The sequence below is a fragment of the Pelophylax lessonae genome (assembly GCF_965119305.1).
Source record: "Pelophylax lessonae genome assembly, chromosome: 6".
Lineage (NCBI taxonomy): Eukaryota > Metazoa > Chordata > Amphibia > Anura > Ranidae > Pelophylax > Pelophylax lessonae.
In genome coordinates, this window is record NC_138773.1 from 204,174,384 (window position 1) to 204,199,500 (window position 25,117).

Below are 25,117 nucleotides of genomic sequence, written 5' to 3' on the forward strand. Positions count from 1 at the left end.
AGGCTTTCTCTGCCTAAGGTGGAGATTGTGATCTAACTGCCCCTCCATCTCAGCTAATCATGCCTGGGAGGTCTAAAGGAAGAGGCAGAGGTTGTTCCCGTGCAGCCACTGGGGGCAGGCAAGTTCTGTATACAGTACATAAGCCCAAGTGGTAGTCAGGCACAGCATCAAGAAGCAGTGCAGGTAAGCCTTTCTTTCCTGACAATGGGAATGCTATACAGCCACAAAGAGCATTAAGGAGTTGGTAGAGTGGCTAACCAAGCCTTACCCATCCCTTTTCTCTCAGACACAGAGTAGTGTAATGTCATCTACAGCTGCAAAAGTGCCTGTTCTTCCTCCGCATCCCCACCTAATGCTGCTGTTACCCTGGAATTTGACATGAAGAAGTTGACAGAAATATTTGAACACAGTGTCAGTCACTTCCTGCAGGAAGATGCACAGCAATTAATTGCATCTGAGGATGAGAAAAAGAGCAGTAGCAGCATGGAAGGAGGTAACAGCAGGCATGGAGAACCAACTGGCACTGATGTTTCTGCAGCTTACTGCAAAGCTGGTTAGCATCTAAATGCAGTGGCGGCTGCTGCTCAAAATTTTTGGGGGGGCCCAATCAGAAAAATGTAATAGCCATTGCTTTGCGGCAAAAAACGCTGTAAAAAATTGCGTGACTTTAAGGTCACAAAAGTGTGAAAGGGGCCTTCAGTAATTAAGGCATAGCGTGCCCCCTTTCAATGCACAGAGACCAGCGTGCCCCCTTTCAATGCACAGGGACCAGCGTGCCCCCTTTCAATGCACAGGGACCAGCATGCCCCCTTTCAATGCAGAGATGCCAGCGTGCCCCCTTTCAATGCAGAGATGCCAGCGTGCCCCCATTCAATGCCGAGATGCCAGCGTGCCCCCTTTTAATGCAGAGATACCAGCGTGCCCCCTTTCAATGCAGAGATGCCAGCGTGCCCCTTTCAATGCAGAGATGCCAGCGTGCCCCCATTCAATGCAGAGATGCCAGAATGCCCCCTTTCAATGCAGAGATACCAGTGTGCCCCCTTTCAATGCAGAGATGCCAGCGTGCCCCCTTTCAATGCAGATATGCCAGTATTCCCCCTTTCAATGCAGAGTGAACAGCGTGCCCCCTTTCAATGCAGAGATACCAGCGTGCCCCCTTTCAATGCAGAGATGCCAGCATGCCCCCTTTCAATGCAGAGATGCCAACGTGCCCCCTTTCAATGTAGAGATTCCAGCGTGCCCCCTTTCAATGCAGAGTGAACAGCGTGCCCCCTTTCAATGCAGAGTGAACAGCATGCCCCCTTTCAATGCAGAGTGAACAGCGTGTCAAGCCCCCCCCCCCCAGACCAGTGCACTTACCTGTAGCAGCGGCTTCTCTTCAGTCCCCCGGCGTCTCTTCGAGTCCTCAGTCCTCCCGCCTCCTGCTTGGCCAATGGCATTGGGTTTGCCTTTCGGCCAATCAGGAAGCACGTATCGGACCCGCTTCCTGATTGGCCAGGAGGAGGATCCATGTGACAATAGCGAATTTTCATTCGCTATTGTCACACAATGGGTGGGCTCGGGGCGCACTGCTATGTGCCCCGGGTCCACCCTTTGCTGAAGCCTATCAGAGCCTCTGGCTCTAATCAGGTGAATAAAAAAAAAAAAAGCCCCATTGAACTCCATGCGTCTGGCACCCCGCATGTAGATTAGGGGGCCGGACGCATGGATAGGTTGGCGGCGCCCCTTCGTCCCCAACGCACCGGCCGCCACCGTCTAAATGCCAGCTTGGCAAAATCACTGGTTTTACAGCTGCTCTCATTCCAGCAGATGAAGTTTGCCTTCTCCCATGACTTTGAGGCCTGAGCTGTACCACAGTGGCATTCCCAGCCACCATTTTTATCACCATGCTTGCCATCCATTCCCATTACCATCAGCACAATTTGCAAAAATATAAATCAAAACCAGCTGCTAGGGGCAATATATGTTTTTTTTTTCCTGTGCGCTGACATACTTTGCAAAAAGTACCAAAGAAATATGTTTTTTTGGGAGTCATAATCAATTATGTTTACAATATTATTACACATATAACCTATGTGATGACAGATTATGGTGTCACTGAAGACGTCCCAGAAAATTGTAATGTTTTGTAAAAACCAAGCATGTTATTCGAATTTTAATATATTGTTGTCTTTTAAGCCCCCTGAAAATACCGTACCCTCTCCCTGATAAATACAAATGTTTAAAACATTTTTTCACATTGGTATATGTCCTCCAGGGCAGTGTCCAGTTTCCCATGCCATTTGTTTGATAAGCCCTTGCCCAATAGCCTTGAAATTGCCAGAGTTGGTTTTCAGCTTTGTCTCCCTTTGATTTCAATGAAGTTCAGATTGACGACCAAACTTTTGTCAAGCTTGCAGAACGTCCCACAAACCAAACCAGTTTGGCTCACCTCAAATTTTGAGAAGGAGAGGTAGAGAGCATATCACAGGGTGGAGCGAGTTGGAATTAGACTTAGAAGGGAGCTGGATGGGGAATTATAGGTTCACTTGCAGTCTGTTTGGATTGCAGCTCTGTTGTTAGAAGATACAGTACTTGTGCCATAACCTAAGTTATGCTATGTTGCTATGTTAACCTGCCATGCCACTTATGTAGAAATGATCACTTTGATATAAATTATCATAGCACAGCACCTAAGCCCCCCCCCCCCCTGGAAGTGCACCTTACCCCCAAAGAATGGTTCCTAATATATAGGAATATAGGCTATGGGAATGTTTGTTAATTAATTAATCAAATAAAAAACTGATAACATTCACACTAATGAAAGGACAAAACCATAAAGATGACATCAGCTCTTTGATAAAAACATGACAATAGAATGGTAAGTCTGTCTAATATGGTGTCATATAGGGAAACCTGGGATCATCAGCCAGCCATATTGGTAAAAACAAACCAAAGAGCCTGCAATTAGGATTTGGAGGGTTATTCCCATCATAAGGTCTCTCAGAACCTCCAAATTCCAGTTCCCAAATTAAGATTTACCAATCCAGAGAGTACTGAAAATCAGCCCTCACCTATCTGACTGGACTACCCTGGAACCCCTCACCCTGTATAGGTGCGAATCCCTGAATAATGATAGATAATACTTAAGAACTGATAAGTGACGCAGTACATAGATGAAAGCAGAAACATTCGCACTAATGACAGGACAAAACCATAAAGATAGCACCAGCTCTCTGATCGAGCAAGACAATAGAATGATAAGTCTGTCTAATATAGTGTCATATAGGGAATCCTGGGATCCTCAGCCAGCTGTATTGGTAAAAGCAAATATCTGAACAGAAAAACAGCAAACAAACATAGTTCATCAGTTTGGTACAAAAATAAAGAATCCGCTCACCACCAGTCATACTTGTCCCTTAACAGGGTTTTTGAAAATTCTGGTCAGTCTCAGGAGTCCCAAAGAAGAGGTCTTCAAAGTTCAGCAACCATGTTTTAGCCACAAACTAGATAACATTGCACACTCCATCTCACAGACAGTTGCTGACTGTTTCCTCTTCATTTTCTGGTATCGGATGCAAATTAGTTAACCATTTCGGAATCAAAGTCCCTGTAGTCAGGGTTTGAAGGTATTTTCTCATCCAAAGGTCTCTTTAGAATCTCTGAATTCCAGTTCCCAAATAAGGACTTTTCGATTAAGAGAGTACTGAAAATCAGTCCTTACCTTTCTGAGTGGACTAACCTGGAACCCTTCACCCTGTATGGGTGAAAACCCCTGAGTACTAGTAATGTCTCTTGAGCTCTCCCTTAAAGGGACCACAACCAGAATAGTGGGGAAATATACCTCCCATCCAGGACCCTTTCCTGGTATCCTGTACATTAGATATAACTTGTACAGTAAGTTTAACAGTTGTAGGTTAAATCCAATGTACCATGTTCCAGAGGGATGCAGGATGAAATTCACACAGACAAGACAGTAAGGTAGTGATTAAAAATCCCTGTACCATAATATGCAGGAGGAGCGCAGGATGAGTTTCATAAAAACAACTTGTAAGGTAGTTGTTAACAATCAATGCACCTGTGAAGGAGAAGAGAAAAGATAATGAGAATATGATTGCATAATTTGCTGTCACGTTAAACTGTCATTTCTCCTATGAAGAATCTATTGTTTAGGCAAAAAGTATCATGGCAGAGTGTCAATTATCAAATCATATAAAAAATCCAAATACCCAAAGATTTTTGTAGCTCATATGACAATCTCATCCTTTTCATACTTGTAAGAAGTGTCATTTTTGTCATTCCTAGCAAAATGCAATCACTTGTTGCTTTATTTCAAGGTTTCTCAAACTTTTTAAACAAAGGGTCAGTTCACTGTGCTTTAGACTGTTGGTGTTGGCGCAGACAGTGAGTGGGATAATAAGTAAGCTCTGATATGGCTTTGCAGAATGTGAGGCCAGATAAACAAGCAAGGACTTTTTAGAGTTCATGGCTTACACACAGTTTACCCACAAAAGTTGTAGTTTTCCCTGTTTTATATGTCCAGGTTACCTTGTGTTATGTATGCAGGTTTACTGGTTTTGTATGTGATTAGCACACAGAAACTTTTTCTGACTTCTTCCCTAATCAGCCATAGACTTGAGGACCCCAGGCCTACAGTGTACAAGTCACATTTGTGTCCACTGTGAACCACAATGCTTTGCCATCAAAGCTCGACACTATAAGAATAACTAGCAGAACACCGTCAGTAAGTCAGCAGTGATAATGTTGGGTTTTAGCTGTAGTCCATTTAAGGCTCCAGTTTTTTGTTTTTTTCTGGAACCCAGATGGATGAATGAGAAGTGGGACAGTATCAGTAATGGTAGGGTTTACTATTACTGCAGCTCATTAATTTATTTAAGTCCAGAAAAAGTATTGAAGAAGGCCATATCAAGACTGTGGGCTGTAGACTGAGAGTGGCTGCTTTAATGTATGGTCACACCCTAATTATTTAATACATATGCTTTTTGTTGTTTTCTTATAGGCTACTATGATTCTGGTTCATCCGGTGATTGGGCAACTGATATTGGAATAAAATTTTCATATACCTTTGAACTTAGAGACAATGGTACCCATGGATTCCAGCTTCCACAGAATCAAATTAAACCTACATGTGAAGAAGTCACCACTGCCATAATGTCAATGGTCGAATATGTTCATGACAACCATCTTGAAAACAGCGGTGTAGCTGTGACTGCTGTCTGGATCAATATGTTTTTTTCAGTCATTTGCTTATACTATACAATGAATCTTTAAACGCCTTAGACATAGTACACACTACTCCCTCGTTCTCAGCTCACCACTTCTCAAAAATGGAGTGGCTTTGTGCAGGGTGAGGCATCACTGATGTCCTATTTGCAACTGACAGTGAGCTTTGAACACTGTGCATCTGCTGAAGGAATCTCAAATGTCACATGGAAGGACATGAAAGTGTTCAGCAAATTTACCACAACTAGTGTGTACTGGTACCTGCAAATAAAGAATCAATCAACAACAATATAAACCCCAAACCACAGAAAGTCTGTTTTTAGCATGCATTAAATGTGATCCCCCTGAAATCATTGTCAATGAGTCTAATTATTTAGTGATGCCGAAATGGAATGTAAAATTGTGGCTTAAATTAATGATTTACCTGTGAAATAATTCACTGAGCTGTTTAACATTTCAATAATAAATTATACATTTCTCTGCTACTTCCCCTGTGAATGTAATGTAGAAAACAATTCTTTCTATTCTTTTCAGTTGTCATTTGTATTTCTTAATAAGTCAGAAGTCTAACTTCATGAATCAATCTCAGACACAGCTGTAAAAAGCTTGGCCAGTGACAGTACAATGTTAACCACTTTACCACCGTAGGATTTTGCTGTCTTACGTCTGGGCCACTTTTTGCGATTCGGCACTGTGTGACTTTAACTGACAATTGCGCGGTTATGCAATGCTGTACCCAAACGAAATTGACGTCCTTTTTTTCCCACAAACAGAGCTTTCTTTTGGTGGTATTTGATCACCTGTGCGATTTTAACTTTTTGCACTATAAACAAAAAAAGAGCGACAATTTTGAAAAAATAACAATATTTTTCACATTTTTTTATATGAAATTCCCCCCCCCCAAAAATGATCATATTTTGATTGATTTGCGCAAAAGTTATTGCGTTTACTAACTAAGGGAAAGATTTCTGTCATTTTTGGTGTTTTTTTCTTTTTTAATGGCGGCGATCTGCATTTTTTTTTGCGGGACTGCGACATTGCGGCGGACAGATCGGACCCTTGACTGACATTTTTGACACTTTTGGGGGTACCAGTGACATTACTGCAGTAATCACTGCTATACATATGCACTGTTACTGTAAAAATTACACTGGCAGGGAAGGGGTTAATTTTATTGGAGAGGGAGGGGTTAATGTATGCCTGGTGCTTACTGATATGTGTGGGGGGAGGTGACTGAGTGACACAGGGACAGATCGCAGGTTCAGCTATGCAATCTGACCCTGCCTGTCACTTAGGAGATCCGCCCGCTTTGTTTACACAAGCGGGCAGATCTCCACACTCGATTCCTGACGATCGGGGAAGAGCGGCGGTGATCACCGCCGCTCCTCCCCTGGCCCGACTCCCGCTGTGACTGAATACAGCGGGAGCGAGCCTCCAGCGGCACAAGGGGAGTGTCTGGCGACGTAGGTCTACGTCGCCAGACGATAACGAACCACTTTGCCGCAGTAGAGCTATAGTGAGCAGCGGTAAAGTGGTTAAAGTGGCTCTATAGGCTGAAGGTTTTTACAAAATCTTCTGTGTGCAGCACCCCCCAGCCCCCCCCCCCCGCCCAATCCTTACCTGAGCACCCTGCAATCCAGCAATGTTCACAATAGCCTCGACTGTACAGGGACTTTTCCTCCTCATTGGCTGAGACATCAGCGGGAGCCCATTGGCTCCCACTGCTGTTAACCACAGCTAGTGGGCCAATGAGGAGAGGGGGTGGTGCCGAGGTACAGCTTGGGAGTGAGCACACAGCTGTGCCCCCAGGGCTAACAGCTTTCTCTGGGGGCACTGCTTGAGGGGGAGGTACCAGGAGCGCCATCAGGGGACCGGAAAATAAAATGATCAGAGCTGCTCTGTTCAAAACCACTGCCCAGAGCAGGTAAGTATAACATGTTTGTTATTTAAACAAAAAATAAATCTTTAGTACCACTTTATTCAGCAAGAATGGCCTGAAATCAAAGACACAGAGCACAGGCAGATGTTTTCATACAAATATAAAGCGTGTCAGCCCACAGAGGCTACATCTGTTAAAAAATAGCCAGTGGCCAGGGCTGGTTTTGGACCTTGACAGGGCTCTGGCCACTTTAGATGTCGTGGGCCCCTGATACACAGGAACTCAGGAACTAAAATACATAGAAAATCACAAAATATACATATCAAAGTCTGTTTATTGCATATCATTGGAACTGATAATTTATACTTACACAAAAAGTAAAATTAGTTATATATCTGAAATAAATACATGTATTCATGAGAATACAAATGAGAAAACCTCCAAGTAAATTTTTAGGTAAGGCATACTACAAAGAGCATAGCTATGCTGCTTTACTTTCGTTTCTATAGGTAACAAGGGCTGACTCAACCATTTACACAAAAAATAACTCTGAACCTGTCAATGCAAAAGTGTTTATCAAAGAAAAGTTTTACCAACATACAGCTGCAGTATATGCACATTTAGCATCTGAAAATCTGAAAACCTGTCCGACTGTATCTTTTTTAGAAACCTGTTCTCTACATCCAGTAGGCACAGATCACTTACAGTGTTTTATGGGTATCATGGTTCTTAGATAATTCTTTATTAGTGCCAATATGCTGAATTTACTTTCTCAATGACAGTCACACATTTTAAAAATGCATGACACAACTCCAATATGAGATAGCACTTGTATTCACAGGCTGTCTTCCTTAAAGCGAAGTTCCACCCAAAACTTTAAGGACTTCTGACCCCCTGACATGTCACATTTGGCATGTCCTTTTTTGGGGGGGGAGCGGGTACCTAAATTTGACAGGTACCCACTCCCACTTCCACTCGGGCCACCTAGGCGACTCCAGCAGAAATTCTCCTCTCCCCCTCCCTCCCTGCAATCTTCTGGGACACGTCACAGGTTCCAGAAGATTTCCGCAGCGTGACTCACGCCTGAGCAGTGCGCACCCGGCTGTGAAGCCGCAAGCAGTCACAGCTGGGTGCCCACACTAGTGATGCACCAGGGAGAGGCGAGGGAGAGAACCGAGGCTTCCGGCAGCCACATCGCTGGATCCTGGAACAAGTGAGTTTGTGTTTATTAAAAGTCAGCAGCTACACTTTTTGTAGCTGTTGACTTTTAAAAAACACAGAAACAACTTGAACTCCACTTTAACAGCATGGCTTGCTTGTTCCACAAAATTTAATTTAAAACCAATACAATATACTGTATATTATACCAACATGAAAACTTTTACAGACAGTTGCAGGCAAACTATTGCTTCCCAGGATAAAGTTTTTAAGTTTTATTTAAAGACCAGTTCCAGTCATATTTGTGTTTTTTTTTTTTTTTTTAAAGTCAGCAGCCACAAAATCTGTTACTGCTGCTGACTTTTAATAAATTGACACTCACCTGTCCCAGGATTCAGTGATGTGCTCACCTGAACTTTTCCCTTTCCCGCCATCGGTCTTCTGTCCCCGGCGCCGGGATCGCAACTGTGGGCACTCAGTTGTGACAGCTTGCGGCTTCAAATCACAGCCAGGTGCCTACTGCACATGCGCGAGCCATGCTGCGCATTGTGAATGGTCCCACAGTCTTCTGGGACCTTTGACCTGTCCCAAAATTCTAAACAAATATATCAGCCAAGCGCTCACTCCGAAGGGGAAGACTGGCGTGCTGCTCTCCTCAGGCAGGGAACTCCAAACGGATGCATAAAAGAAAGGAAAAGGAGGCGCAAACACCTAGTGCATTACCCGTGGTACTGTTAAAATAATTTAATAAAATGCTGAATGCATACTCACAAACATGAAGAATTAAAATCTTATTGCAAATTCCCGTCACCCATGTGTTGGACCATGTCCTTGAAATTGCGACCGCTAACGCGTTTAGGGAGTTAAGCTCCCTTCCTCAGAGCTCTGAGGAAGGGAGCTTGACCTCCGAAACGCGTTAGCGGTCGCAATTTCAAGGACATGGTCCAACACATGGGTGACGGGAATTTGCAATACGATTTTAATTCTTCATGTTTGTGAGTATGCATTCAGCATTTTATTAAATTATTTTAACAGTACCACGGGTAATGCACTAGGTGTTTGCGCCTCCTTTTCCTTTCTTTTATGTCCCAAAAGTCTGCTGGAAGGGCGGGGGAGGAGAACTTCCAGTCGGAGTGCCTAGGGGATCCGAGCGGAAGTGGGAGCAGGAAACATTCAAAACCAAGTACCTAACACCATGCCCCCCCCCCCCCACACACACACACAAAAAAAGTAAAGAGGCAGGGGGGGAATGCTTTAAAGAGGAACTTCCCCTTTTGGCTGGAGCTCCACTTTTAATATGTATTTTTTTAATAGAAGTGGGCAGGGAGACCAGGGTAATTTCCCCTTTTGCCCCCTTACAAATCTGGAACTTCTGGTGACAAAATAATTTAAGACATGGAGAATAAAGCTGGTCATAGATGATTAATTTCTTTTGTTTTTTTCTTTCAGCCTGAAAAAAATAAATAAAAAACTAACAGATATATTCACACAAGTGAGGTGGATAGAGGAATCTTTTCCACTGGACATTGTATTTTGACAGCGGAAATCTACACTGTCAGAATTCACTAATTAGCCAAAGTGCTGCAGCCAGCTAATCAAGAAATATTTTCCAACAAACCTGTTTGACAAAAGTCGATCTAACGATCAATTTCTGTTGAACAGCTATGGCCACACATAGTTCCAAATTCATTTGTGGCGCTGTTGAACCAGCCAAATTTCATTCAATGGCCAACTTTAGTTTAAACTTGTTTTTTTTTAGTTTGAGGATAGTGGGGTCTAGTGAATATGAGTGATATAATGTGAAACATTTTGGGTACACACTGCTTTTGCAGTTCGATTAGAACAGATGGTTCTGCAACAAGCAACTACTGCTCTAGAGAACTAGAAACCTAAAAAGGGCCCTATCATCAAAAGTAAAACAAATAGACCCCCAAAAGATATTTCAACCACAAAATACCACTCCCAAACAGAAGCCCACTGTTTTACCAGAAAAAAAATGTTTGCTAATGTTAGGACAAAGGTTAGAACTTACCACTGCTCTTATATCAAACACAAACTACAATAAAAAAGAAATCCATGTAAAAACACACAAAAAAGAAAGCATCAAAGAGGGTGACTGCCCGAGAGCTAGCAATCAAATTTGTTGATGACCAGTTTCCAGATAAATCCTAATTTTTAGGTTAAATAAATGTAGCACTCTCCTAGGTAGGTGCTAGAGAGAGTATAGTTTTAGAACTTTTCTGCTTACCAGAGAGATTGCCAGGTAAATCTATATTGTTCTCTGCCTACCAGAGAGCAGGATCTGCTAGTAAGGTCTGCTAATGGTGCTCAGGTGCATCTTAGTTTGTCTGAAGCGTTTCACACTGATCCATTAGGGAGGCATATTGGACAGTGGGAGGAAACCTGACAAATGACTGCACAGGTATTTTGCACAATCTTCATCATTGGCAGAGGAAAGTGCTTTGGTGCATGCTGGGATACTGTATAAATACCAAGGGCACATGTGCTTGGGGTCTTTTCAGCTGTAAACCAGGGTCCCAGAGGGAGGAGATGGCTACCCCTCCTCTGTGGAAGTTGCCATGCAGCCTCAGGGGGTCGACCTGAGGGCTTGAGAGCCAGAGAGGAGCTGAAACCTGAGGTCCTACAGAGCTGAATGGAAGGGAGATACTGGAAAGGATCTGATTCTGCATATAGTGAGTAAAGATCTGTGTTATGGGGCCTGTCCTGAGGGGGCCATCAAGTCTGCTGCTAGAGAGAGCAAGAAGACTTAATTCCTTCATACAAGTGGCAGTATGGTTAAAGCAGCCTGTCTGCTTCCATAAGTAATCTAGTGAGGCCAAGTGAGAGCTGTCCTTATCAACTGTAAATAGTTCAAGTTGGAGTATCCCACTATTCCCTTCTCCAATCCAAGTTCCACAATAAATATAAAACCAAAACCCCTCGACTGTTTATTGAGTAAAGGGAGCCACTGGGAGTAAGGATGGATGTGTGAACTGTACCTAAGTGACTGTCTGCAGGTTTTCAGATGAGGCCTAAGCAGTCATCACACAGCAAGCCCTACGGGGACAGTGCTACATAAAGAACTGTGAAAAACAATACTGTGAACACAAGGGAAGCACAGTTTGCTAAATGACCTGAATCTCTACCCAAGCAGTTTATCTCTCCTTAGTATACCATGTGCATGTTCAGTTATACATTTAGGTCCAGCTTAATAAATCTGTAACACTTTGTATGGATTGTACAGTAAGAACATATGGTTTCTTGTACCAAAATGCAATAGAGTTTACAAAAAATGTAACTTTAATAGTACAGTATATGGGTCCAACAATCCAATTAATTTTTATTTTAAAAAAAAAGTCTTACATATGTCTTTTAAAAATAGGATTAGGTAAAAATTGTTTTCTCATCACATAATATAATTATTCATTATTGAAACCTTCTCATCTTAACCAACCAGCCAATCCTACCAGTAACACATTAGGAAAAAATCATAGTATTGCATCAATACACAATAAATGTTTTTCAAATAAATTAATAGAAAGATACAGTATCATGGAAAGATGAATGCAATGGTTCATTTCTTCAGGAGATAGCAAAAGGTAAGTGTGTAAATTACACAGATACATCATGGTTAGGAAATCCATATACATAAGGTTCATACAGATGATCAAATTAATTAATGCCACTTACTGTACATACATGCATCCAGTATCACAATATTTCCCATATGATAGAGGTTAGACTGCAGGGGAAACCAAGGAAAATCACAATTCAGATAAAAAAACAGATCAGGAATATATCAAAATAGTTAAACGGTTTCTGAGTGAGCAGAGGGTTTACTAAGGGCTGTTTGAACTAATATCCTCTGCCATGTACCCAAACTCTATTCCCAGTGCCAATGGACCAGGAGCCCAGTCTCATGATGTAGTTATTTTGATGACATGAATCTGTGCATACTTTGAGGCTATGTCAATAACGTCATGCTGCATCTGCTTATCAGTCATGTAGAAATAGGATGCCCCTAATCCTACTTCTCCACTTCCCCACAGCAAAGGAACCACCCCACAGGGGCTCAAACTAATTAGTCCCCCACTTACAGGAGGCCCAAGGAAAAAAAAGGGTAGGGCAGGGAACACAAAGCACAGCCCAGTCAGGTATGGGTAAACATAGGTCACTTCCAATAAAAATAAAAAAGGAGGTACTGGGGTGCCTATACAGCCTCTACAGTTGCCAATCTCATAGCAGTAATACATACCAACATGTTGACATTGCAATTGCCAAACAAGTAAGAAAAATATAAAACTTGTGAGTTTCTAAAGGTACAGTAGAGTATCCTCAAAATCAAACTTTTTATGCACTACCCTAAACATATCAGCTTGGGAAGTACTGTCCCCTGCAGGGGAAAACAGTTAAAAGTAGAACTACCTCTAAGACAAGGGTTTGGTTCTCCTCCATGCATGAGAAGAGAATAGGTGCGTTGCCAGGATGTGTTTGTCTTGCCTTAAACCACCCCATATGGGTATCCAGTCTGGGTTCCTATGATATGGATTGATGTCAATGCTTCTTGAACTAATAGACTTTAAAAGGATTTTCTAATCTACTTAAGGTATGACTACCTCATGGGGCTCCTTTCTCCTTCCTTGTCTACCAGTTGGATTTGCTTCTGCCTCCCAAGAGCTGCCCTTAGTGTTAGCGTGGTTCACTTGCACACCTTCAGAAGTCCCCCATCTGTCTGGTTTTTCTTCCCCCACCAAGACTATATTGGAGGACTGGACTTTGCAGTGGAGGTGCCCAACAAAACTTTTTTTCAAATTTCTCATGGGGCAGGGGCACCAGGAAGCCTCCAATGGGCACAATGAAGCATTTTATATTAGGAGAGAACTATATGAAGAATTGACTGTACATTTTGTTATATTTAACAATTTTAGTAAAGAACTTCATTTTTATATAACCTTGTATAGTCTGAAGTCACTTTAGGACAATCCTAAAGGGGTACATGTATGCTTGGCGTATCACAGAACAGGGCTCACACCCAGAGTTAAGACGAGATAGAGAAGATGCAGTACAAATGTTGAATGTGATGTGCAACAAAGCTATTTGGAGGAGGCTGTAGTCATTGCCAATAACTACAGTACTAGTGTTAAGTGCATAAGCAGCCAGCTGGTCCGGAACCAGTGTGACTTGGCATAGGTGACAGAAAGCCTTGGAAGTGAAGGAGCTTGTGTGCTTAGACTCCTTCCCTAGCGACCAAAACCCCAGTATTGGGTCTGACTCGTGGCATGGGGCCTAGGGACCCAGCCTGGAAGTCACAGAAGATGGAGTGAGGCCTCGGGGGAAGAATAAGCATGGGTTGTGTACAAAAATGAGCTTCCTGGGAATCAAATGTAATATGGGAGGAGGTGATGAGTAACTTGGCTGGGCACAGAAATGCTGCACAACAAAAATGAGAATATTTTATAATAAATTTGTCTGCACTTAGAGCTCTTTTCTTTCTGTTTTTTATTCTGCTCCAGAGTTTCCCTCACTTCTGAGAAGAGCTGCTCAGTGTTTTTGGACATCATGATTGTGGGACTTTATTCATGAACACTTGGTATAATATAAGTCCCTTCTTTAACCTTCCTAGCGGTATTCCCGAGTGTGGCTCGGGGTTAAATTTTAGTGCCAAAAGCAGTAACCCCGAGCCACACTCGGGGCACCACTAGGAAGATCGCTGGATCCTGTAAGAGAGGGTACTCACCTTGTCCCCAGGATCCAGCGATGTATCCCGGCGGTTTGCAGCAGCGGATCTTCCTCCCGATGCTCTGCCCGGCTTCCGTCTCCTGCGACGTGGCGCTCGCAGGGGGGTGGAACCGGAGGCAAATTCAAAAAGTAAAACACACCAAATACACTGATATATTGTAAAATAAAATAAATTCACATTAGTTTGCCCCCCAGTGCCCTTTCCTGCAGTTTTACTGTACTTTATATATATATATATATATATATATATATATATATATATATATATATATATATATATATACAGTATATATATACATACATACATACTTTAACTTATTTATAGTTATTTATTATATTATAATTTATGATTTTCAAACTTTATCATACCCAAGATGTTATAAAGAAGAACGCACAGTGAAAAAAAAAATCATATGTAAATAGTTGGTTTGGGCTGCTCATTGTTAAGAATTACATGCAAAATAATGGTACCGCTTTCAGCACCTAAAATCGGAAAGAATCATACCGACCGGGAGGTTAAGGTATTTCCCATCCCCCACCCCGTTTTCCCTTTCTGTTGTGTTGTTTATACCCTTCATATGCTGGTGGTTTTAGCGCTCTTCTACAGTTGTTTTTTGTTCAAATGGGGGAGCAGCTGTCATCAGAAATGGAAGGCACAAGCCAAAAAAAGCATATGTCAAAAATTCTAACTTTTCTTCAATCTACTAAAATGTGTTTTTTAGTGTCCGCATTAGAAAGATTTTCATTACTCCTTGTCCTGACAAAATGTAATGTAACACTTATGCCACACATTTAAGCATGTTTGTTAAGGCAGCTCTTCCATCTGAATCGGCTGACTAACAAACTAAATTGTACATAAACAGGTGCATGCAATATTTTTGTCAGCTCAGCGCACAGTAACATACATAAGTATATTGGGAAAGTGCATTGGTGTGTCATTCTGAATTCATGTATTATGGCTAGGGTTGAGCGGACACCTAGATGTCCGTGTTCGACGGGTTCGGCCGAACTTTAAAAAAAAGTCCGGGTCCGTGTCCCGGACTTTTACCGAACTTTTCCAGGACACCGAACCCCATTGAAGTCAATGGGGACCCGAACTTTAAGGCACTAAAATGGCTCTAAAACACCAAAGGAAAGGGCTAGAGTGCTGCAAATGGCAGCAAAACGTAATTAAGAGCATGGCAAGTGCTCTGCAAACAAATGTGGATAGGGAAATAACTTAAAACAACAAAAAAAAACAGAAAAATAAAACAATGTTCTTCTTCATCTCTGAAGGACGAGGCCCATATGGAGTAGGAGGGAGGTTGAGGTGGTGGTGGATGTGGCGGTGACATAGGCATGCGCACAGGGTGTGCCGGGTGTGCCTGGGCACACCCTAATCACCTAGGGCACATAGCATTGCCAGTGAGGAGATGGGAAAGATCTCCCTCGGACCTGCTCTGCTCTATTTCTCTTTGCCTACAGGTACATGGCCCCGATACATTACTCTCCCTGCTGGCAAACACATGCATGTGTATTTCAACTTTGGGGTGCACACCTTAATGCAATAGGCTGCGCACACCTATGGGCGGTGTAGGTGGAAGCGGCGGTGGAGGAGGACCAGGGCCGGATTAAGAGCATCATGGGCTTGGTGCTGAGGATTTTGAAGGGCCTTAAGGGCCGTGCCTTGCCATGAACCCAGAGGAGGAAGGGTGCAGCCATGCATGCCTAATTCAACATGGGATGCTGTCTCTGAAGCCCATAAACACATCCATGCATCGGCAACTGTCCCTCCTTGTCCGGCCTTCGCGCTGTGTGGGGAGGTTCTGAGGGTGCTGCCTGGGGAAGCGAGCATAGAAGCCAGACTTCTGTGTTTACAAGTGACAGAAGAGCGGTAACAGTGAATATGGCCAACCCGGGGCCTATATAAAAGGTAGGGGCCTGGAGCTGCAGCTCCAATAGCCCCTACGTTAATCTGGCCCTGAGGAGGAGGACGAGGTAGCCAACACTGCTTCTTTTCACAAATTTTAAATGAGGGTACACCCCAAAAGAGTGAGAAAGAGCAAAAATGGAACAATGGGTGGGTAAGGTCGGTATCCATTGCTATTCTGCATAAGGTACGGAAAAGTCCCGTGGGATCCATGCCTGGTTCATTTTAATGAACGTGAGCTTGTCCACATTGTCTCTGGACAGGCGGCTGCGCTTGTCTGTTATAACGCCCCCAGCCGTGCTAAATACCCGTTCAGATAATACACTGGCTGCAGGGCACGCCAGCACCTCCAAGGCGTAAAGGGCAAGCTCAGGCCATGTGCCCAATTTGGAGACCCAGAAGTTGAAGGGGGCAGACCCCTCATTCACTACATGTAGGCGTGTGCACACATACTGCTCCACCATGTTGGTAAAATGCTGCCTCCTGCTAAGACGTTCCATCTGAGCTGCTGGTGCTGCTGTTTGTTGTGGCGTGCTGACAAAGCTTTTCCACATTTCGGCCATGCTAACCCTGCCTTCTGAGGTGCTGGCGGTGCCCTGGTTGCGTTGGCGACCTCCTCCTCCTCCTCCTCTGCCATGTGCTTCCACTGCGGCCCCGCTGTCAGATGGGAATGCCAGCAGCATGGCGTCTACCAGCGTGCGCTTGTACTCGCGCATCTTGCGATCGCGCTCCAGTGAGTGAATTAAGGATGGTACGTTGTCCTTGTAACGGGGGTCCAGCAGCGTGGCCACACAGTAATCAGCACAAGTTAGAATGTGGGCAACTCGGCGGTCGTTGTGGAGACACTGCAGCATGTAATCGCTCATGTGTGCCAGGCTGCCCAGAGGCAACGAAAGGCTGTCCTCTGTGGGAGGTGTATCGTCCGTGTCCTCTGTATCCCCCCAGCCACGCACCAGTGATGGCCATGAGCTGGCCTGGGTGCCACCCTGCTGTGAACATGGTTCCATCTCCTCCTCCAGCTCCTCCTCCTCCTCATCCTCCTCATCCTCCAGAACTGTGCCCCTGCTGGACAATTGTGTCCCTGGCGTTTGTGTGTGCAGGAACCCACCCTCGGAGCCCCTTGCGAATGACTGCCCTGAAAGCCTTGGAAATGTTACCTCTTCATCCTCCTCCTCCTCCTCATCCTGTGCCACATCCTCTTCCATCATCACCCGAATTGTTTTTTCAAGGAGGCATAGAAGTGGGATAGTTAAGCTGAGAACGGCGTCATTGCCACTGGCCATGTTGGTGGAGTACTCAAAACAGCGCAACAAGGCACACAGGTCTCGCATGGAGGCCCAGTTATTGGTGGTGAAGTGGTGCTGTTCCGCAGAGCGACTCACGCGTGCGTGCTGCAGCTGAAACTCCACTATGGCCTGCTGCTGCTCGCACAGTCTTTCCAGCATGTGCAAGGTGGAGTTACACCTTGTGGGCACGTCACATATGAGGCGGTGAGCGGGAAGGCCGAAGTTACGCTGCAGCGCTGCTAGGCGAGCAGCAGCAGGGTGAGAACGCCGAAAGTGCGCACAAACGGCCCGTACTTTCTGCAGCAGCTCTGACATATCGGGGTAGTTTTTAAGGAACCTCTGCACCACCAAATTAAGCACATGCGCCAGGCAAGGGATGTGCGTCAAACCGGCTAGGCCCAGAGCTGCTATGAGATTTCGCCCAGGCCGGGCTTGAGGCTCGCTGGCAGCAACCACTCATTTGTCTGCTGTTCCATGCTCCTCCACAACTCCTGCGCGGTGTGTGGTTTGTCCCCCAAACAGGCAAGTTGTAAAACTGCCTGCTGTCGTTTACCCCTGGCCGTGCTGAAGTTGGTGGTGAAGGTGTTACGCTGTCCGGATGAGGAGGCGGTAGAGGATGAGGAAGCGGAGTAGGAGGAGTTAGGAACAGGAGGCAAACTGAAGCGCCCTGCAATCCTCGGTGGTGGAAGGACATGCGCCAAATTGCTATCCGCCTCAGGCCCATCCGCCACTGCATTTACCCAGTGTGCCGTTAGGGAGATATAACGCCCCTGACCGTGCTTACTGGTCCACGTATCGGTAGTTAGGTGGACCTTGGCACAGATGGCGTTGCGCAGTGCACACCTGATTTTTTCCCCCACTTGGTTGTGCAGGGAAGGGATGGCTTGCCTGGAAAAGTAGTGGCGGCTGGGCACGACGTACTGTGGGACAGCCACCGACATAAGGTTTTTAAAACTGTGCGTCTCCACCAGACGGAATGACAGCATTTCAAAGGCCAATAATTTTGAAATGCTGGCATTCAGGGCCAGGGATCGCAGGTGGGTAGGGGGGTACTTCCTCTTCCTCTCAAGTGTTTGGGAAATGGAAAGCTGAACGCTTCCACGGGACATTGTGGAGATGGTTGTTGGTGACCCAGGTGGTGGTGTTGCTGACAGATCGTCTGTTTGCGGGGTGGCAGGTGCCGGTATCACTACAGATGTGGCTGGAGCGGCCGAGACTGCAGCAGAAGAGGAAGCAGGATGAGCCAGAGACGTTTCTTGGTTTTGAAGGTGTGTACTCCACTGCAGCTCGTGCTTTGCACTTAGATGCCTGATCATGCAGGTTGTGCTCAGGTTGAGAAGGTTTATGCCTCGCTTCAAGCTCTGATTGCACAGGGTGCAAACCACTCGTGTCCTGTCATCAGCACATTTTCTAAAGAACTTCCACGCTAGAGAACTCCTTTGAGCTGACTTTGGTGCGCTCGTTCCCTTGCTGCGTTGGGCAGTAGCGGGCGTAGTGTCTAGGGCACGGCCACTCCGCTTCTGCACCCTGCTCCCTCTTCTGCTTTGCTGGTGGCTCTGTGCGACCACCGCCTCTTCCTCCAAACTACTCAGGTCACCTGCATGACGTTCATTCCATGTGGGGTCGAGGACCTCATCGTCCTCCACATCATCTTCCACCCGGTCTTCACCCCTGCCCTCCTTGTCGGTCTCCACAATGCTGAACGCCGCAGCAGTTGGCACCTGCGTTTCGTCATCATCGGAGACGTGCTGCGATGATCCTTGCATGTACTCATCTTGAGAAATAAGTGGTTGGGCATCGCTGCACTCAATCTCTTCCACTTCTGGGGCAGGGCTAGGTGGATGGCCCTGGGAAACCCTGCTGACAGAGTCATCAAAAAGAAGAAGAGACTGCTGTATGGCTTGGGGCTCAGACTGCTTGCCTGATTTGCAAGGGGGTGAGGTGAAAGACGGTTGGACATCGGCTGCAGGTGCCAACTGTGACCTTTCTGCAGTAGACTGGGTGGGAGACAATGTGAAGGAACTGGAGGCACTGTCAGCAGCAAACCAATCTACTATCGCCTCCACTTGTTCTGGCCTCATCACTTCTAGGGGCGTATGATGCCCTACCAAATACTGATGCAGGTTCTGTCGCCTACTCACACTTGAGGAAGGTGTTTCACTTGTGCGTGTAGCTGGCACAGATCGACCACGTCCTCTCCTTGCAACAGGAGCTCTACCAGCAGCACCATGACCCAGGCCACGGCCCTTATTTGACGGTCTCCTCATATTTCTGTAATTTAAGATCTTGCCCTAGAAAGGTTTTTATTGAATAGCGGAATAGGAAATATGATCCAAAAAAGTGTATGTATCTTGCACGTACAAAACCACACTAGGCCCCAATTACTATTGTTTCTACCCCTAAAAGGATGGATGAGGAGTAGGAGGAGTATGGAACAGACAGCACCCTCAAATCTTCAGAAGTATGAGATGAACCTCAAAAACTTGGAAAGGTGGATCTCACACGTACCGACACAGACTATCCCGCAATTCAATGATCCTCAAAGGTTTTTATTGAATAGCGGAATAGGAAATATGATCAAAAAAAGTGTATGTATCTCGCACGTACACAACCACACTAGGCCCCAATTACTATTGTTTGTACCCCTAAAAGGATGGTTGAGCAGTAGGAGCAGGAGTATGGAACAGGCAGCACCCTCAAATCTTCAGAAGTATGAGATGAACCCCAAAAACTTGGAAAGGTGGATCTCACACGTACCGACACAGACTATCACTAGTGTTGAGCGAACACGGACTGTATTATTCGTGTTCGTACCGAATAATTGGATTTTTGTTACCCGAACACGAACACGGACACTTTACTGTATATTCGGGTAAAAATCCGTGTTCGGTCGTTTTATTTCCGGGTTTTGCATGCTTTGGCGCTCTTTTCATGGCGGGCTTTCAACAGCCAATCAACAATCGTTTAACTGGTGTGCCTTAAGCCATCCCAGCCATGCCTGCAAATGTCTCAGTAGCTGTGATTGGCCGTCTGAAGCATGTGACCAAGTCTTTATAAGTTCGAGGCAGCCGCAGCGGCGTCATTATGCTGCTTAGATCAGGGACAGAGCACACATCAACGTGCTGGCTGCTGATTAGGGAAAGATAGGCAGGAAAAAACCATTTGTGTCCGGATAGAATTGAGGGACAGGTCGGAGTGTTTAGGCAGGGCGAGTTGTAGGCATTTTAGGGATAGAGTCTGCTGAATTATAGGGTCAGTGTCTTCTGCAAACTACAATCGATATTGCTGTGTGGGGGGTGGGGTCTGCACTCAATCCTGATCTACGATCTCTTCTCAATCCTGTTAGGGAGAGGCTGCTGCTGAATTTTAGGGTCAGAGTGTTCTACAAACTACAATCGATATTGCTGTGTGGGGTGGGGTCTGCACTTAGTTCTCCTGATCTACGATCTCTTCTCAATCCTGTTAGGGACAGAGTCTGCTGAATTTTAGGGAAACTGTGTTCTACAAACTACAATCGATATTGCTGTGTGGTGTGGGATAGGAGATAGGCAGGTGTCAGTGATCCACATCCATTTTTCTGTGTGTGGGCTGCAGTGAACACAATCTTTTTGGGGTGCAGTGAACACAATCCTTTTGGAGTGCAGTGAACAAAATCTTTGTGGGGTGCAGTGAACAAAACCTTTGTGGGGGTACAGTGAACACAATCTTTGTGGGGTGCAGTGAAGACAATCCTTGTGGGGTGCAGTGAAGACAATCCTTGTGGGGTGCAGTGAACAAAATCTTTGGGGGGTACAGAGAACACAATCTTTGTGGGGTGCAGAGAAGACAATCCTTGTGGGGTGCAGTGAACAAAATCTTTGGGGGGGTACAGTGAACACAATCTTTGTGGGGTGCAGTGAACAAAACCTTTGTGGGGTGCAGTGAACACAATCTTTGTGGGGTGCAGTGAAGACAATCCTTGTGGGGTGCAGTGAAGACAATCCTTGTGGGGTGCAGTGAACAAAATCTTTGGGGGGTACAGTGAACACAATCTTTGTGGGGTGCAGTGAACAAAACCTTTGTGGGGTACAGTGAACAAAACCTTTGTGGGGTACAGTGAACACAATCTGTGTGGGGTGCAGTGAAGACAATCCTTTTGGAGTGCAGTGAACACAATCTTTGTGGGGTACAGTGAACACAATCTTTGTGGGGTGCAGTGAACACAATCTTTGTGGGGTGCAGTGAACAAAACCTTTGTGGGGTGCAGTGAACACAACCTTTGTGGGGTACAGTGAACACAATCTTTGTGGGGTGCAGTGAACAAAACCTTTGTGGGGTACAGTGAACACAATCTTTGTGGGGTACAGTGAACACAATCTTTGTGGGGTGCAGTGAACAAAACCTTTGTGGGGTACAGTGAACACAATCTTTGTGGGGTGCAGTGAACACAATCTTTGTGGGGTGCAGTGAACACAACCTTTGTGGGGTACAGTGAACACAATCTTTGTGGGGTGCAGTGAACAAAACCTTTGTGGGGTACAGTGAACACAATCTTTGTGGGGTACAGTGAACACAATCTTTGTGGGGTGCAGTGAACAAAACCTTTGTGGGGTACAGTGAACACAATCTTTGTGGGGTGCAGTGAACAAAACCTTTGTGGGGTACAGTGAACACAATCTTTGTGGGGTGCAGTGAAGACAATCCTTTTGGAGTGCAGTGAACAAAATCTTTGTGGGGTACAGTGAACACAATCTTTGTGGGGTGCAGTGAACAAAATCTTTGTGGGGTACAGTGAACACAATCTTTGTGGGGTGCAGTGAAGACAATCCTTGTGGGGTGCAGTGAAGACAATCCTTGTGGGGTGCAGTGAACAAAACCTTTGTGGGGTACAGTGAACACAATCTTTGTGGGGTACCGTGAACACAATCTTTGTGGGGTGCAGTGAACAAAACCTTTGTGGGGTACAGTGAACACAATCTTTGTGGGGTGCAGTGAACAAAACCTTTATGGGGTACAGTGAAGACAATCTTTGTGGGGTGCAGTGAAGACAATCCTTTTGGAGTGCAGTGAACAAAATCTTTGTGGGGTACAGTGAACACAATCTTTGTGGGGTGCAGTGAACAAAATCTTTGTGGGGTACAGTGAACACAATCTTTGTGGGGTGCAGTGAACAAAATCTTTGTGGGGTACAGTGAACACAATCTTTGTGGGGTGCAGTGAAGACAATCCTTGTGGGGTGCAGTGAAGACAATCCTTGTGGGGTGCAGTGAACAAAATCTTTGGGGGGTACAGTGAACACAATCTTTGTGGGGTGCAGTGAACAAAACCTTTGTGGGGTACAGTGAACACAATCTTTGTGGGGTGCAGTGAACAAAACATTTGTGGGGTACAGTGAACAAAACCTTTGTGGGGTGCAGTGAACAAAACCTTTGTGGGGTGCAGTGAACACAACCTTTGTGGGGTACAGTGAACACAATCTTTGTGGGGTGCAGTGAACAAAACCTTTGTGGGGTACAGTGAACACAATCTTTGTGGGGTACAGTGAACACAATCTTTGTGGGGTGCAGTGAACAAAACCTTTGTGGGGTACAGTGAACACAATCTTTGTGGGGTGCAGTGAACAAAACCTTTGTGGGGTACAGTGAACACAATCTTTGTGGGGTGCAGTGAAGACAATCCTTTTGGAGTGCAGTGAACAAAATCTTTGTGGGGTACAGTGAACACAATCTTTGTGGGTTGCAGTGAACAAAATCTTTGTGGGGTACAGTGAACACAATCTTTGTGGGGTGCAGTGAAGACAATCCTTTTGGAGTGCAGTGAACACAATCTTTGTGGGGTACAGTGAACACAATCTTTGTGGGGTGCAGTGAACAAAACCTTTGTGGGGTACAGTGAACACAATCTTTGTGGGGTGCAGTGAACACAATCTTTGTGGGGTGCAGTGAACAAAACCTTTGTGGGGTGCAGTGAACACAACCTTTGTGGGGTACAGTGAACACAATCTTTGTGGGGTGCAGTGAACAAAACCTTTGTGGGGTACAGTGAACACAATCTTTGTGGGGTACAGTGAACACAATCTTTGTGGGGTGCAGTGAACAAAACCTTTGTGGGGTGCAGTGAACACAATCTTTGTGGGGTGCAGTGAACAAAACCTTTGTGGGGTGCAGTGAACACAACCTTTGTGGGGTACAGTGAGCACAATCTTTGTGGGGTGCAGTGAACAAAACCTTTGTGGGGTACAGTGAACACAATCTTTGTGGGGTGCAGTGAACACAATCTTTGTGGGGTGCAGTGAACAAAACCTTTGTGGGCTGCAGTGAACACAATCTTTGTGGGGTGCAGTGAACAAAACCTTTGTGGGGTGCAGTGAACACAACCTTTGTGGGGTACAGTGAACACAATCTTTGTGAGGTGCAGTGAAGACAATCCTTGTGGGGTGCAGTGAAGACAATCCTTGTGGGGTGCAGTGAAGACAATCCTTGTGGGGTGCAGTGAACAAAATCTTTGGGGGGTACAGTGAACACAATTTTTGTGGGGTGCAGTGAACAAAACCTTTGTGGGGTACAGTGAACACAATCTTTGTGGGGTGCAGTGAACAAAACCTTTGTGGGGTACAGTGAACACAATCTTTGTGGGGTGCAGTGAAGACAATCCTTTTGGAGTGCAGTGAACAAAATCTTTGTGGGGTACAGTGAACACAATCTTTGTGGGGTGCAGTGAAGACAATCCTTGTGGGGTGCAGTGAAGACAATCCTTGTGGGGTGCAGTGAAGACAATCCTTGTGGGGTGCAGTGAACAAAATCTTTGGGGGGTACAGTGAACACAATCTTTGTGGGGTGCAGTGAACAAAACCTTTGTGGGGTACAGTGAACACAATCTTTGTGGTGTGCAGTGAACAAAACCTTTGTGGGGTACAGTAAACACAATCTTTGTGGGGTGCAGTGAAGACAATCCTTTTGGAGTGCAGTGAACACAATCTTTGTGGGGTGCAGTGAACAAAACCTTTGTGGGGTACAGTGAACACAATCTTTGTGGGGTACAGTGAACACAATCTTTGTGGGGTACAGTGAATACAATCTCATACTTCTGAAGCTTTGAGAGTGCTGCCTGTTCTATACTCCTCCTCCTCCTCATCCATCCTTTTAGGTGTACAAACAATAGTAATTGGGGCCTAGTGTGCTTCTGTACGTGTGAAAAACATACACTTTTTTTTGATCATATTTCCTATTCCGCTATTCTATAAAAACCTTTGGGGCTCAATTAAATTGCGGAATAGTCTGTGTCGGTACGTGTGAGATCCACCTTTCCAAGTTTTTGGGGTTCATCTCATACTTCTGAAGCTTTGAGGGTGCTGCCTGTTCTATACTCCTCCTCCTCCTCCTCCTCATCCATCCTTTTAGGTGTACAAACAATAGTAATTGGGGCTTAGTGTGCTTCTGTACGTGTGAAAAACATACACTTTTTTTTATCATATTTCCTATTCCGCTATTCAATAAAAACCTTTGGGGCTCAATTAAATTGCGGAATAGTCTGTGTCGGTACGTGTGAGATCCACCTTTCCAAGTTTTTGGGGTTCATCTCATACTTCTGAAGCTTTGAGGGTGCTGCCTGTTCTATACTCCTCCTCCTCCTCTTCCTCATCCATCCTTTTAGGTGTACAAACAATAGTAATTGGGGCCTAGTGTGCTTCTGTACGTGTGAAAAACATACACTTTTTTTTGATCATATTTCCTATTCCGCTATTCTATAAAAACCTTTGGGGCTCAATTAAATTGCGGAATAGTCTGTGTCGGTACGTGTGAGATCCACCTTTCCAAGTTTTTGGGGTTCATCTCATACTTCTGAAGCTTTGAGGGTGCTGCCTTTTCTATACTCCTCCTCCTCCTCCTCATCCATCCTTTTAGGTGTACAAACAATAGTAATTGGGGCCTAGTGTGCTTCTGT

General features: G+C 45.1%; 1 protein-coding gene and 1 pseudogene across 2 annotated transcripts in view; both read left to right on the forward strand.

Moving 5' to 3' along the window:
• Positions 1-5,271, forward strand: part of LOC309557714 (carboxypeptidase O-like) — a 116,373-nt pseudogene extending 111,102 nt beyond the window's left edge. Inside the window, exon 13 of the transcript in view lies at positions 5,000-5,271. The product of the transcript in view is annotated as a carboxypeptidase O-like (transcript). The remainder of the gene's footprint in view (positions 1-4,999) is intronic.
• The window catches only part of LOC309558932 (uncharacterized protein), a 754,545-nt gene that overhangs the window by 608,926 nt on the left and 120,502 nt on the right, over positions 1-25,117 (forward strand). The gene's annotated exons all lie outside the window — the stretch shown is intronic.